General features: G+C 44.7%; 1 protein-coding gene across 7 annotated transcripts in view; it reads left to right on the top strand.

Moving 5' to 3' along the window:
- The window catches only part of Mast4 (microtubule associated serine/threonine kinase family member 4), a 602,614-nt gene that overhangs the window by 106,609 nt on the left and 481,359 nt on the right, over window positions 1–14,646 (top strand). The gene's annotated exons all lie outside the window — the stretch shown is intronic.

Below are 14,646 nucleotides of genomic sequence, written 5' to 3'. Positions count from 1 at the left end.
GGTCAGGAATGGTCTTAGGTAGCTTCACAATAGAATGGAGGTAAGAAAAGGAACAGGAGTTACTGGTCTCCTGTAGAAGGGGAGCCCTCCAGGCTGCAGAGCAGCACATACAGAGTTTTTAGGACTGTTCAGGTGCATGTGAAGAGAAAGGCTTTGATGAGGCTGGAAATCAGTGAGCACAGGAGGGGGAATGGTATAGGGCATTGCAAAGGTATTGAGGCCCTCATGAGGTCAGGGTTTGAACTTTTGATTGCACTTTTTTGTCCCGAGTGAGTACAAAGGCACTGGAGGTGTTGGTCATTAAAACGTCACTATAATAATCAAGGTCTGCATGACATCTATGAAGGTCTGTGTGATGTGTATGAAGGTCTGTGTGATGTGTATGATTGCTTATATGATTGCTTTGTGCTTTAAGGCAGTATCTGGGATTAAAGAATGAATTAGTGGTGAGAGACTGTAGGATTAGGGAATTGAGAACAGCAAGACCAGAATTCTTTCTCACTAGACTGCAGTCTTCATGCCACAGGGCAAACTCTGTTTACTCTCCAGTGTGAACTCTTTAGACAATGCGAAAATATGAGATGTCTTGGAAACGCAAAGATCATACTGTTTTGAGTTAAAACTTTTGTAAGAACCTAAAGCTTTAGCTCACACACATACCCTCAGCTTGCTGGCATTTTATGCAGAGCTGTTGGGTGTTACAGGCAGATAGGTTGTCAGTGGGATGCTGGTGATATAAGGGCAAGGAAGACCAAGCAGATGTATTTTCATCAGCATTAATTTGTTCCTGCCTTGATCGGCTCCAGTTTGAGGGAACAGGAACTTCCTGGCTTCCCCTTTCCTCCATGCTCATTTCTGTTTCATTGTTTGATGAGTATGCTCAGTTGGTTGATAAGTTGGTTGATTTCGTTCATCGGCAATGCAGCCCCCATTGCATATCACATTTCCTCCTCTTCCTTCTCTTCTTTTCTTTCCTGCCTTCTCATGGATAAGAAGCCTCAGCTCACTATCCTCCTGTGGGGAATTGGGCTATGCACAGACAGGCTGGTCTCCAGTTGAGCCGAGGTCTGAACCCCGAAAAGGGTGATAATTCACCTACATGACACAGTAGGCGTTCCCTCATGCTCCTGGAACTCTGCTTCCTTCGTAAGTACCGCCCCCCACAGCCCCCACAAGAGAAGCTTGGCTAGAAGTCAGGTAGGCAATAGCCAAAGCTTCTGACCTTCAGGCTAAACTCCTCCTCAGTTATCTAGCAACAGTAAAGACCATAAAAGGGTTTGTTCATCCCCACCTCGCTCTCTCACTATTCTCCTCTTACTTCTTACCCCTCTCTCTCACCCTCCCCTTTCCCCTCCCCTCCCCTCCCCTCTCCACTCCCCTCCTCTCCCCTCCTCCTTTCCTCCCCCTCTCTCTTTTCTACCTCCCCTCTTTCTCTCTGTCTTTCTATAATAAAGCTCTAAAACCTAGACTGTCTCTGTTCAACAAGATCCGCTGCACTCACTCTCGCCGGTGTTGGGAACCTCTTCCCTCATCCCTTTCTCCCATAACCCTGGTGGCCTTAGCTAGGTAGCTCCGGGAATCCCAGGTAGGGCTGCCCCTTTCCACACCCCCAAGAGTGGGTCAGAGGCTTCAATGCCCACTCGGGATGAGTGGAAGGTAGATAGCAGCCCTCCCACGCCTGACAGACCAGAGCATAGGTAAAACTCTGGGCCCCTTTTTAGTTCCAACATCCTCCAATAGAGAAGTTGTCCATATCACAGTGTGCTGCGAGCTCCGGAGGACCTGTCACTCAATGTGAGGGCTTGGACTCATCTGGCCTGGGTCAGCCTAGGGATGTTTCTGTTTACCAAGCTACATACCACAATTGCCTGCTTTCCCTTAGTCATCCCTGGTTCATGTAGTGACCTAGTTCCTGGATGAGAATCTAGAAAAGCCTCAGCAGCTATCTGCAGGGCCGAGGTCAGAGGGGTCAGGTTTCCTGCTTTATTTATGTGTAGTGAATTTACAATTCTGCTTGCACCAATTCGTTAGAGATCATGTAGAGATTAAACTTCCTGTGCTGCCTGCATTTCCCTGTAGCTTTTTTTTCCTGTGTTTCTAATGGGTAGAGTGTGAGCATGTTCAGAATGATAACGGCAGAAACCTCGCCGTAATTAAATACATGCGCAGCTCCGGGCCTGCAGGAGTCCCAGGTGTGTTTCTCATCTCTGCATTATTAGTACATTGGGATTTTTTTTTAAGATGAAAACAAAAGATATAAATGATAAAACCAAATTCTGAGTCAAATATATAATTATCCAGATGAGTGCTGTGATGTTATATTGGGCAGTAAAGTCAAATCATGTTTCACAGGAATGACTGTGGGGTCCCCTGAGCCAGCAGTGACACCTCCGTTTAAGAGGCAGCGAGATGAAAACCTGGTTGACTGCAGAACCGTGTTCTCGGAGCCATGCGTCTGCATCTGCTGTTAGATTTTTAGTTAAAAACTGCGTGCCCAGAGCTACATGGTGTGTCACCAGCAAACATGTTCCCCTGGCTCCCTTACAGTACATTCCTTTTTCTGTAATAGAAGGCTAATCACTCGACCAAAGTTAATAAATAGAAAGTCCTTTTGCATATCGTAATAATAGCTAACAGTTTTTCTGAACGCTCTGTGCTGGCATTTGTTGACGGCATTATGTGGATTATTCTGACCTCGTTCAGAGCCTCTCTAGAGGAGGTTCCATTGCCATTTCTCACATATAGGCAGGGTCACAGCTTATGAGTAGCGGCTTTCCCATGGTCACAGTGTGGTGAATACTGAAGCAGATGTCTTGGCAGGAGCTCCCTGCTGCTGTAAGAGTCCGTTGGAGAGTCTGATCAATAGGAAGGATTTGGAGCTTTACTTGAGGTGAAGTCAGACGTGCAGCCTGGGAATCTACATTTCAGTAAGCCCCATGGGTGAATCTCTGTAACTTGATCCAGGAAGTTAGCTCAGAGAAACAGAAACACCAGAGCATTGTCTCCAGTGTTCCTCAGCAGTACAAAGGATTTCAGGAATACACAGAGCTGAGATGAGCTCATCTGTGTCCTTGGTCATGACTATAATCTACACCCTGGAAGAGAGGACGGATGACTCCTCCAAGGTGAGCTGGAGGAGTAGACAAGCCCTGGGCAGGTGTTCCCTGTTCGTGCTAGCTCAGGGAATGGAGTGCAGCTCAGTTTCATACTGAAGTTCATGGCCGATGAAGCCGAATGTGGGATTAATAAGAAGTACACTAGTCTTTACATTTCTGTCTTAAGCCACAATGCCCAACCCTGCATGTCCTCTGAAGGGACACTTATTACTTTTTAAATCATGAATGCTGTCCAGAATCTTTTCTTCCCTTGGAAAATGTGTATCATATGGGTGTAATGATGGAAGAGAAAAATAGTAATTTGGGGATAGTTTCTTTCTTTTTTTCTTCTTTCTTTCTTTCTTTCTTTCTTTCTTTCTTTCTTTCTTTCTTGTATAGAATAGATTCTATTCTGGGCATGGGGAGGGATGTTGAGAAGGTATTAGAGACAGAGGGAGAGGGAGAGAGAGAAGGAGAGAAGAGGAGAGGAGTAGAGGCTGTCCATGAGCACATGGGGGGGGTGTTGGGGGAATGGGGAGAGATGGGGAAAGGGGCAAGAGGACAGAGCAAGAACAAGAAGGCAAGAGCTAGGAGTATTTTCTTGAAATAATCAGACAAAATTATAGTAGTTGTTCATGGGTGTTCTTTATCTTCAATTAGATCACTTCATTCTTCAGCCTGTGTGGTTTTGAGTCACTGCCATTCTATGCAAAAAATAAATAAATAAATAAATAAATAAAAAAGATTGGCTTCTCTAGCGACAATCCAGAGGGTTCAATTTAGGCTTCATCATAGTGATGCTGAATTACTTGTTTTTTAAAAGTGTTTTGAGTATAAGAAATAAGAATGTTGAAGTGCTTACTGATAAATGTAGTGAAAACAAACTCCCTTCCTACCCATCCATGTTGTTAGGATGGATGGAAACATCTTTAGTGTTTAACTGTGAAAACTGTGGTGTTCTTGGCTTTTAGACAGCAGGGCCCCATCTTCTGTGTCTTACAATTGGCTTAATGAGGGAAGACCTGAGTACCATCCCCCCACTCCATCTTCAGAAGATGTCAGCTTGAGACCAGCCTCACATTCCTGTCCCTGTTTTCCAGGGCTACTTTGTGGAGACCGTGGACGTCCCAGTCATGGTGCGGATGCTGGTTAAACAAAGAAGTATGTCACACACAACAGACATCAGCTTGCCACCCATGTGTAACTATTAGCTTAACCAGCCTTTGGGTACCAGGTTCAGTGACATGGAGCCCTGGCTGTGTGTGGGATGAGAGGTGTCCCTAGTGGATGCAGATAGCTTGCTGGGGTGATATCAGAACAAATTTCTACTAGGATCTTAAAACAACAGAAGTTGGATTTTCTTATGCTTTGTGGAGGCTGGAAGTCCAAGATGAAGTTGCTAACAGGATCAATTGTATACTGGAGCCCTATTCCTAGCTTACAGTTAGCTGTTGGTTTTTGTTGTTGTTGTTGTTTTTTTGTGGTTGGCTTTGCTTGGTCTTTCCTTTGTTCTTGTTTCCTAATTCTTTTTATCAGGACAATGAGTCATAGAGTGGTTTAGGGCCCAACCTAAGGACTTCACTAATCACTTCTTAAAGTTCCTATCTCCAGTTACAGCCTGTGTGAGGTCCTTGGGATTAGAACTTCAACATGCTAAGTTTATAAGGGCTCTGGGGGGGGGGGGCGGGGCACATTTGAACCCACAGTGTGGAAAACATAAGACCTACAGAGATGGAAACTCATAGACTGATGGCTTTCAAATTCTCTCTCTCTCTCCCTCTCTCTCTCTCTCTCTCTCTCTCTTTCTCTCTCTCTCTCTCTCTCATACTTGACAAAACCACCTTGAAGAAGTAGGGAGTTCATGGTAGAGTACATGGTGACAGAGCATCTGGCTGGGACTCCTCACATCACAGTGGGTCAGGAAACAGGGAGATGCAGCTGTACTTTTGCTCCTTTATGGTCTCCCTTCTCCACCACCCTAACTCCGCTCCTATCGTTTCCATCTCTCAATGCTAGATAGGAGACAAAGAAGGACAGAAGGGGAAAGGAGATATCAATCCTGTTAGACTATTTCCTGCCTGATTAGGGGCATCAAGTTTCCTGGGGCAATATCGATCTTCACCATCAGGATATCTCCAACCGGCAACCAGCAACATGAGCATCGGCAGGGAGAGCAACATCCACCACTCCCCCTTGGGGGTCTAGCATTTATATACCCTCTCAAGTGTCTCCAGAATTCCAAATGTCACACAATTGCAGAAACTTTTTGCAGCTGGCAAGCCTGGCCTAGAGCACGAGGCACACTGTAGTCAGCAGGTGTGGACAATCTGAAGCAGTTCCATATCCCACAGCTGGGATTAAGACAGAACCATATTCCTATAACATCTCTATGTTTAAAGAAACCTGAAATTCTTACTGCGGAGAAACCTAGGTTTCTAGGAAGCTAGATCTGGCTAATAACTCCCACAACTTTCCCAGTGGTCTATGTTCCAGTGAGGCTCCACCTCCTGGGGGGCTGCTTAGCCTCCACCAAAGTGCCACCAGCTGGGGACCAAGTGTTAAAACACATGAGCCTCTGGGGACATTCCACATTTAAATGTTGATATTACCATAAGGTTGATTTTTATACACTCAATCATGTTTTGTGAAAAGGTTCTTAAGAGAACAGAGGCTGTGTTGCCTTCAGTAATAGCAACAACTACCATTTGAGGCTCCATGTGTATCTGATCTCTGACATATCTGTTCTGGTCTTCACAAGAATGAGCATGGTACTGGTAGATCCATAATATAAATACAGTGGTAGGGATATAGCACAGTGGTAACGTGCTTGCCTAGTGTGTACAGGGTTCTAGGATCAATCCCTAAGACTGAAAGCAAAGACGAGAAAAAGCTGTTCTGGAAAGAAAGAGTACAGGCTTGAAGTTGGAAGGCGAGGTCTTTGTCCAGGCTTATTCAACTAATCTGGCTACCTTGATGCAAACTTTAGTGCCTAAACTTGACCTTCTTGATCGCTGGAGTGGAATGACTCTATTGAGTGGAAGGTCACTCATGGGGATAGCCACATGGTGGAGAGGTTAAATGGGCATGTGAATAGACCATGCTGGATTCTGTTGTGAAAAGTTGCATCCCATAATAACCAAGGCAACCTAGTGTTGGAACTCATCACACATCTGACCCTGGAAAAGCCATGGAAGCATTCAGTGCCCGGCAAGTAGTAGCCATTGTAGACTGTTCAAACCTCGTTGTCAGAACCGAGTTTATAGTTGGAGTTGTATGTTGTCTGTCTGGCCTTCCAGTTTCTGTTATTAGAGTATCGTTTCTCTGTGGGGACAGTGAGCAGTAACACATTTAGGTGACACTAAGGTTTGGGTGTGCTGTTGTAAACCCATTTAGTAGATATATATATACATTCCTCACCCTCCTGCCTCAGTCTCCCATGTTTTGGAAATTTTAAATATGATCCGACACACCCCGCTAGCCATCTTTTAAAACAACATGAAATCCACCCACAGTGTGGTTTCAGGTTTTCATTCATTACTTTGGACCATAAGTGGATTAATTTCCTAGAGTGCTTGGCAGTACTGAGGGGAAAACCTCATATTAGAAAATACCCAAATTCTAAATTAATGAGAAAAGTGTGTTTAATATCAACAGGAATTTTCATTGGGAGGTAATGTTGATCTGTGCAGATGAAAAGGAGTTGGGTTTTTTCGGTCTTCAAGCAATTCCAAGCCTGTGGTTCTCTTAGCCAGCCACATTTGCTGCTACTTTGTTCAGCGCTATCCGGGATGGTTTTACCAAGAACTTCTCAGCTCCCACCCCCACTAACTCATACTGTATCTCCTTTGCTTCGATTGATAGATTTTTCTGGTCTTTGAAGCTTAAGGTCTTTAGTGTTGGACCCTGTAGGCACTGGAGAAAGTATGCTGGGGCTTTAATTGTTGCATTTAGGTGTAGTGAAACATTAAAATGAATTTTTCAGCCAAATTGACCCTGTAGCCATATAACTTTCTCTATTATAATTAGAACCACACTTATTTTATGGGTTACGTAGGTTCAGTTAAATCCAGCTACATATCATATTCTTTTTATGTCTACATTTTGTGTCTGTGAAGCATGAGGCCAAGTTCCAGACCTACCCGTTAGCGCTGACCCTGACTTCACCAGACTGAAGTCCCTGCCTCTCGACTCTGTAGCTTTGTGGTTCCTGGTCTCTCTGAGTTTCCTATAGCAGTTGTGGATCTTGCAGGAAGATTTTTTTTAAATTTTAGTAAATGAAGGGTCCCATCAAAATGTAGTGCCCTCCTATGTGCCTGAATTTGAACCTGTTCACAGGTCTAGGGTAGAGCGCCTCCCAAGCCTGCATTTTCTAGCTGACAAACATGCAGCGTGGTTGCTGGCCCCTTGGACAGAAGGGAAAGAAGCTTTGCTGACCTCTGGTAGCTCAAGGCACTTTGCTGGGGTTGATGCTTCCTGTGTGGGGCTAGTGTGACCCAGACTCTCCTTGATCCCATTGTTGCTCCTTCAGCTGAGGCTGCTGCTGTTTGATAAGGATTTACTAATTTGTAGCTATCAAAACAGCGCGGCCAGAGGCCACGCACGAGCAGATTCATTCAGAGGTGATTTGCCAAGATAAGTAAAGTTCCGTGTCTTTAGAGGGAGACGTGTTTGTTTTGAGCTTTGTTGATAACTTGCAGTATGTCTCCTCCCTGTCTTCTCTGTCGTCCCCCCATCCCCCAACACACACACACACACACACACACACACACCATGATGGTGAAAGGGTTGAGACTTCCCCTCTCTTACCGACAAGATTGCTATATTGGAAGATACAGTGGCAACATCTTAACCTTCTTAGGGAACTGGGACATTTTCTTGATTTCCCTTCCCGTCATTCTGTTCCTTTGATATGAATCTGCAGACAAGCCTGCTTGGTCCTTAGCCCAGGGTACACTGCCTCTTCCCGACTAGCGCCTCAGCTCATTTCTATTAGTATAAAATTTGATTTTTTTTTTTTTTAAAAAAGTAGAATTCTGGGTTAAAAGTATTTCTTTTTTAACTGGGAAGTTTTTCATCTTCCTTCTGTTAGAATCATTGGCTGATTTTTACTTGCCAGAGACCTCATTATCTGCTTTCCTGTTGGAGAGCTTTGGGGGATAGCAGGGGACATTACTTCTTTGTTTCTTTCTCTCCGTGTGTGTGAACAGCCCAGCTTGGGATTGCTTCCAGGCCTGACTTTCCCAAGAGGGACTTATTTTATGAGTCACTCAGATGTAATGATTAAAAAAGCAAAGTCATTAGTACAGGGAAGACAACTTTTACACACACACACGTATACACATATATGTAAAATTATATGTATAATATGTGTGTATGTATGTGTGTGTATAATGTGGATATATGTGCACACTATTTATCCTGAGTCTTCATGGAATCCATGTAAAGAATGCCTGTGTTAAATACAAAGCTCCTGCCCCAGTGGCCCCCTCACCTCCTTTAAGTCAGCGTATCTTCCAAATGGCAGCCACTGTGGCCTCCAGCTCTGAGCGTTAATTTGGCTTGCAGCTGAGCTTGATATGAATCGCCATATCGCCATCGTTCGGTTTGCTTGACTGTCCTGTTCTCTTTGCCAAAAATCCAGGAGGGTTCACCTCGTGGTAGGAGCAATAGGTCTGTCTTTCTTGTTTCTGTATTGTTATCGTTCTTTACTATTTCTGTTGTAGCAAATGCCTGTGAATCCAGTGGTTTAAAAGAACTCATACTCATGCTTTCCGAGCACTGGAGTTCCAGAACACAAAGTCGGCTGCACTGAGCTACAATCCAGATGTTGTCAGGGCTTGCTTCTTTGGGACCTGGGAGGGGAGGAGAATCTGGTTTCTTCTCTCTTCTGGCTCCTGATGTCTGTCTGTATTTCGTCCCCTGGTGGCCCCTCAGTTCTTGAGGTAGAGCAGTCCCATACCCACATGTTTCTCACAACCTCAGTCATTAGATCCTGTTGCATCATCACAGGAGGACTTGCTATTCATTGAGAGCCCACACAGGTAATCTGGGTTATTTTCAACATCAAAGCATCGAAGTTAATATTTACAGGTTGAGGTGATGGGGCGGTGGGCATGGTAGTAGTGGTAGTTGTGTGTGTGGTGTGTGTGGTGTGTGTGGTGTGTGTGTGTCAGCATTAGTGTAACCATGCGCTTTTCTACCTGCACCCAAGCGCCCAAGACAATGAACCATTGGTATGTAAGGGAATATGTTGTGAGTATAAGTCCAACTGTTGAACATAGGTGAAAAAACAACAGTATACCAAAGTGATCCTACCCATAACAGTGGCCTTTTCCACGCATGCCCCAGTTCCTGAAATAATGACTCTGAGACTTAATTCTATATGAATCAATGTCTAGGTCATAAGCTCGGGCTTGTTCCACAACTAGCGCGTAACTTAGCCCCGTTTGTTCTATTCTGTGAGTGCCACATGGCTGGTTACCTCTCAGCTTCATATGTGTGTCTCCTCAGAGTTCAGGGCTAATCTCTTCCGGCACCTGACTCAATCCCAGAGTTCCTCTCTCTCTCTTTACCAGAACTCCACTCCCTATATCCTGCTTCAGCTTATTGGCCAGTCAGCTTTGCATTGGCAGGTGGTGCTTCCATACATTACACAAGAGATTCTCTCTACACCTACCAATTTGTGAGTGCCAGATTTTTATAAAATAAGAATATAGCATATTTGGACCCAACAGGTTTTTTTTTTCTTCACAGAATTGAATTTATCAGCAGCCCCCATTTTAAATATTTTGAGTACTCTATAGGATTTTCCAGCATGTGCTTGTATGGAGTCATGAGATGCTATGGGAGAAGCATCTTTTATCAAGTAAGTTAGGGCAATTTGAATCTTGCTGGGAGACTCACACTGCAGGTAACATGTTAACAGTTCCAAGTCTCTTTGGCTTTTTCTATGCTTGCCTTAAGTCTTCCAAATAGATTTAACTTTGACTGAATTTCACTCCTTTGAGATCTCAAATAAATAAATAAATGAATAAATAAATAAATAAATAAATAAATCCAAGGAATAGCTTTGAGAACCTAGCATAAACCATCACTCCAAATGATCTCTACTAAAAAGGTATTGAGGGTTGTAGGTTTTTTTGTTTTTTGTTGTTTTATTTTTGTTGTTGTTGTTTTTTTTTTTTAAGAGAAAAGAAATCATTAGGCTGCCGTTGAATGCTCTTGCTATAATCCACCCCTGAGATGTAAAGTCTGTGATTAAATGGGTCAATTTTGCTTGTCTTTAGTTTTTCTTTACTGAAGCCTATACTTTGGGGTAAATTAATTTGCATCATTGTGTTCTTAAATGTTTGCACCAAGGAGCCCAATATAAAAATACTTCCCAGTTGATTTGGAACAACAGTGATGAGGTTTATCAGAACATGTTTACCCTTGAGGTCGTCTTTTTCTATATCTATATCCCCTCGTCATTCCCTCAGTCCCACCCCTTTTATTTCTCTAAACAAGTGTGTAATAGCTAGAACCCTTCACTTCTAATTTCCTCTTTCTCTTCGTCTGTTGTGTTTAGAGATATAGAGCTAGGTAGGGTTCCTGGTGGGAGCAGCCCACCTGGGAGCTACCCTTATCTCCTACTTAACAGACCTGTATCCTATCTGATTACCTATGAATCTGCTGGTGTTGGTCTAGCAAGGAGATGCTGGGACCAGTGAGACACGTTGGCAGTGGCTACAGTTGTTGGGAAGATAAGTTACCAGCTTATGTGTGCCCTGGACTTCTCCATGGTCCTGCCTCAATACTGAGCATTATCTAGGCCCACACAGGCTCCATTCCTCAACAGTATCTTTACCAGGAGGAGTCCTCTGCTTTTCTTCTTCTTTCGCATTGGCTCAGGGTCTTCATTGGAACTTTGGAAACACATGTTAGTATTCACTTACTGCAAACCTTATGAGTCACAGAAGAAATGGTTATTTGGTGGTATGTGCTGATGCTCCTGGAAGTGGAGTCAATGTCCATATTGATCTCTTCTTACAGTGACTGTGAGGTCACTGAAGGATTAAAACTGATGCTCCAACTGAGTTCGGTGATCTAATAAGCTTTAGCCTGAGGATTGGATTGGATTGGAGCATGTTCCTGGTAGCCTGTCATTGTCACTCCTTTCATGTGTGTGTGTGTGTGTGTGTGTGTGTGTGTGTGAAAGAGAGAGAGAGAGAGGAGAGAGAGAAAGATATGCATGCACATATATGTATGTTCATATGAAGGCCCAACGTTGATTTCAGACATCATCATCCTGGATTACTCTTCTTCTAGATCCACTGAGGCAGTGTCTCTCCATGAAATCCATTGCTCATCGACACAGCTAGTCTTGATAGCCATATTACTGTCCTGGAATTACAAAGGGGCTGCCATGCCCATCTAGAATTTACATGGTTTTCTGGAGAGCTGAACTCTGGTCTTCACCCTTGCAGAGAGAGTAGTTTAACCATTGCACCCACTTCCCAGGACCATCGCTCCGTTATTGATGTCCTAATTACCTCAGAGTAGTGATAATCCTGGTTCTGAAACATTGGCACGTGTCTAATGCTCTTAAAAAAAAACCCAATTTGTATATTAACACATTCAGCACTTAAAATAACCTCCTAAGGAAGGCACTCCTGTGGCTCCATCTTGTCGATAAAACACTTGAAGTGCAAACCTGGTTCAGTGGAGGATCCAGCATCCATACTCAGATAAAGTCAGTTCCTTAATCCCTATGTTAGACTGCCTCTTTAGCTACATAGCCACCTCAGCTAGTCTTCACTGAGATCTCCTGTCCATTCTCTGTTTCTGTCTCCTCTTTATCTACCCCTTTCCCTTCCTCCTTTCTCCCCCTCCTGCTCTCTTGTGTTTTCTTTCCCCATTCTGTCTTTCCCTTCCTCTTCTCCTCACCCTCTTCACGTCACTAGTGTCTTGATCTCTCTGACTCAGCTTCCTGAATATTAGTGCTACAGGTACCATGAGGAAGCATCTACTCTTATGCAACTCCTGAATGGAGAAGGGGCACTCTTAAGTAAGCCTAATATGTGCAAATCATATTTGTTTGTCCTTGGTGCCTAGGTGACTCTATGAGCACCTTGTCCCTGCCTGCACATGACATTGGGTGGGTGGTTGGAAGTAATCCACCAGCTTTTTCCTCCACTTGAGAACATGAGAACAGAGTTTCCTGGCTTTAAAAATTCCAGAATCAAGAAGAATATTGTGTTGGTAGACTAAGATAGCAGGAAAGAAGTCTGAGTGTGTACTAGCATCTGGCTCAGGCCTCGGGCCACCCTACAACATGGCTCATAGATCCAGTCATCTTTCTCCCTTGTTCTGTGTGTCACCTCGGCCTGTACTTGTCTTCCAGATGGCATTCATTTTGTTCTGCTGCCAAGCCCCACTGGAAGTGAAATCTCCATATTTTCAAAAATCTAAAATCTAAAGACGATGAAAGGGAACTTCTCGATCAGCCTTCTTGTTCCCCTTTGCCTCTTCCCCTAAGTCTCGTCCTGGACCACGCACACTTCACCTCCTGCACGCTTGCTCCTGGTTTGCACACTTGCTTCAGTTCAGGTCACTAGAGAGTCATTGCTTGGTGGTTGGAGTTCTACCTATGTCTGCTGGGCGTGTTCTGTATTCTGCTCCAGTACAGGACTGACTCCTCCTCCACCTTCATTTTCTCCACTGTTTTTGTGAATCCATGTCTTTTATCTAGACTCGGGCCTCTGGCATCCTGGTCCCTGAAGTCAACAAATGTGATTGTGTGTCACCTGGATTGGGTGTACAATGACTTTTCAAGTAGTACTGGGCCCCTGGAGAGTGCTGCTGTAGAACACCTTTGAGTCCTGTAACTTCTCTGTGCACTTTTAAAAAAAATATTTTCTGAGCATTTCATGAATTTGTACAATGTGTTTCATTATATCTGTTTACCCTACCCTCAACTCTTCCTGTACACCCACAACATGTTCCTTTCTCATCCTCATTCCCTTTTAAATAAAAATCAAAATAATTTCATTTTAAGGAATTTGAAAATAGAAAATGTTGTACAGTGAGAATAGTAAAGCCACTCAGGCCAGCACATGGCCAGACCCAGAGCTGTAAATCTTAGTAAACAGTGAGAAGACTCACGCCAAAGCACTGGTGCTTAATCAGAGTTTATGCAGTTATCCACCCTTTAAAAACCCAAGTCCAGTAGTACTGCTCCTGCAGTATGGGTCCACACAACCTCCCAGGAGCCTAACTCTTGAATATAGATAACTCTTCCCTCCCCCAGGAGCCATCAGCTTCTCATAGTTCCTTAGGGAGGACAGGGGTCTCATGTGCCCATCTCCCGTCCATGTACATTATTTCTTAACAAAGGTCTGCTTAGCAATAAAAACTTAAGTATTACATATATATCATTTTACCTTGCCCAGATCAAATCCAACCTCTCTCTCTGTCTCTGTCTCTGTCTCTCTGTCTCTGTCTCTGTCTCTCTCTCTCTCTCTCTATGTGTGTGTGTGTGTGTGTGTGTGTGTGTGTGATGTAGTGTAGAGTTGTAGGAGTCCCACGTCTGCTCCACTATAGGGCATGGCCTCTTGGGGAGCCAGGATGTGGGAAGTTTTGGCCACACTTCCCCCAAGCTATCACTGGGCATGTGCTGGGCTCTAGGGAAGCCCTGGGATACTGCTCAAGGGGTGGGAAGCACAGACTGAGGCATGGGACAGATAGAGCTGGCTTGAGGGTCCCGGGGCCTGTGACAAGGCGGGGGGGGGGGGGGGGGCTGTCTGGTTCTCAGGCTCTGGGACATCCAGGCACCACTGGAAGCTGCAGAAGAGCTGAGAATGGAGTGAGGGCCCACAGGCTGGATCTAGCCTGGGGCCAGGGGAGAAGGGGAACACTGGTCCCGAGGGGAGAGTCCTTGGCTTGATGGCTGGCGGTGGGCTTGAGCTTGGCTTGGTGGCGGCTGTGGCTGGGAGCACAGAGAGGCTCCTTCTTCGGGAGATTAGACAGCAGCTCTATAGGTGAAGGCCTTCTCCATGGTTCCCCACAGCAGATCACAATGAAAAGAGGCAGTCCATGGTTTTAAGGCATTTATTGTCATGATAGAAAGTGGCTGAGTAAAACCATAGCCCACTTCTCAGGGTGAGCCTGAGGTTAAATACCTTTTGCAGGGAGGTGTGTCTGGGAAGGAAAGCTGATTGGCTAAGCCCTCCAGGCCTTTTAGATACCTCATTAAAATAGAGATCTGTCCTGAGCCTACATGACCATAGGTCACATCCTCTACATATGGAGGGGCTTGGGACATTGCCTTTACATAACTGAAACCCACAAATCCATGGCGGGGGGGGGGGGGCTGTGGCTAGTGACAGAGGCCTGGTGCCCAGGAACAGGCAAAACTCTTGCTGTCCCTTCAGGGTCTCTAGGGTTTCTAGCCTTAGCTCAACCGGGAACCAAGCTACCTTTCAAGATCCAACTTCATAGTGGATTGAACCTATGGCCTTCCAAATTCTAAGAAACAATCTACCTTAGACCTGTAGTCTGGAGCTCTCAACCA

The sequence above is a fragment of the Mus musculus genome, chromosome 13 (genome assembly GCF_000001635.26).
Source record: "Mus musculus strain C57BL/6J chromosome 13, GRCm38.p6 C57BL/6J".
Classification (NCBI taxonomy): domain Eukaryota; kingdom Metazoa; phylum Chordata; class Mammalia; order Rodentia; family Muridae; genus Mus; species Mus musculus.
The sequence above is the reverse complement of the archived record's forward strand: the minus strand, read 5'-3'. Positions and strand labels throughout refer to the sequence as shown.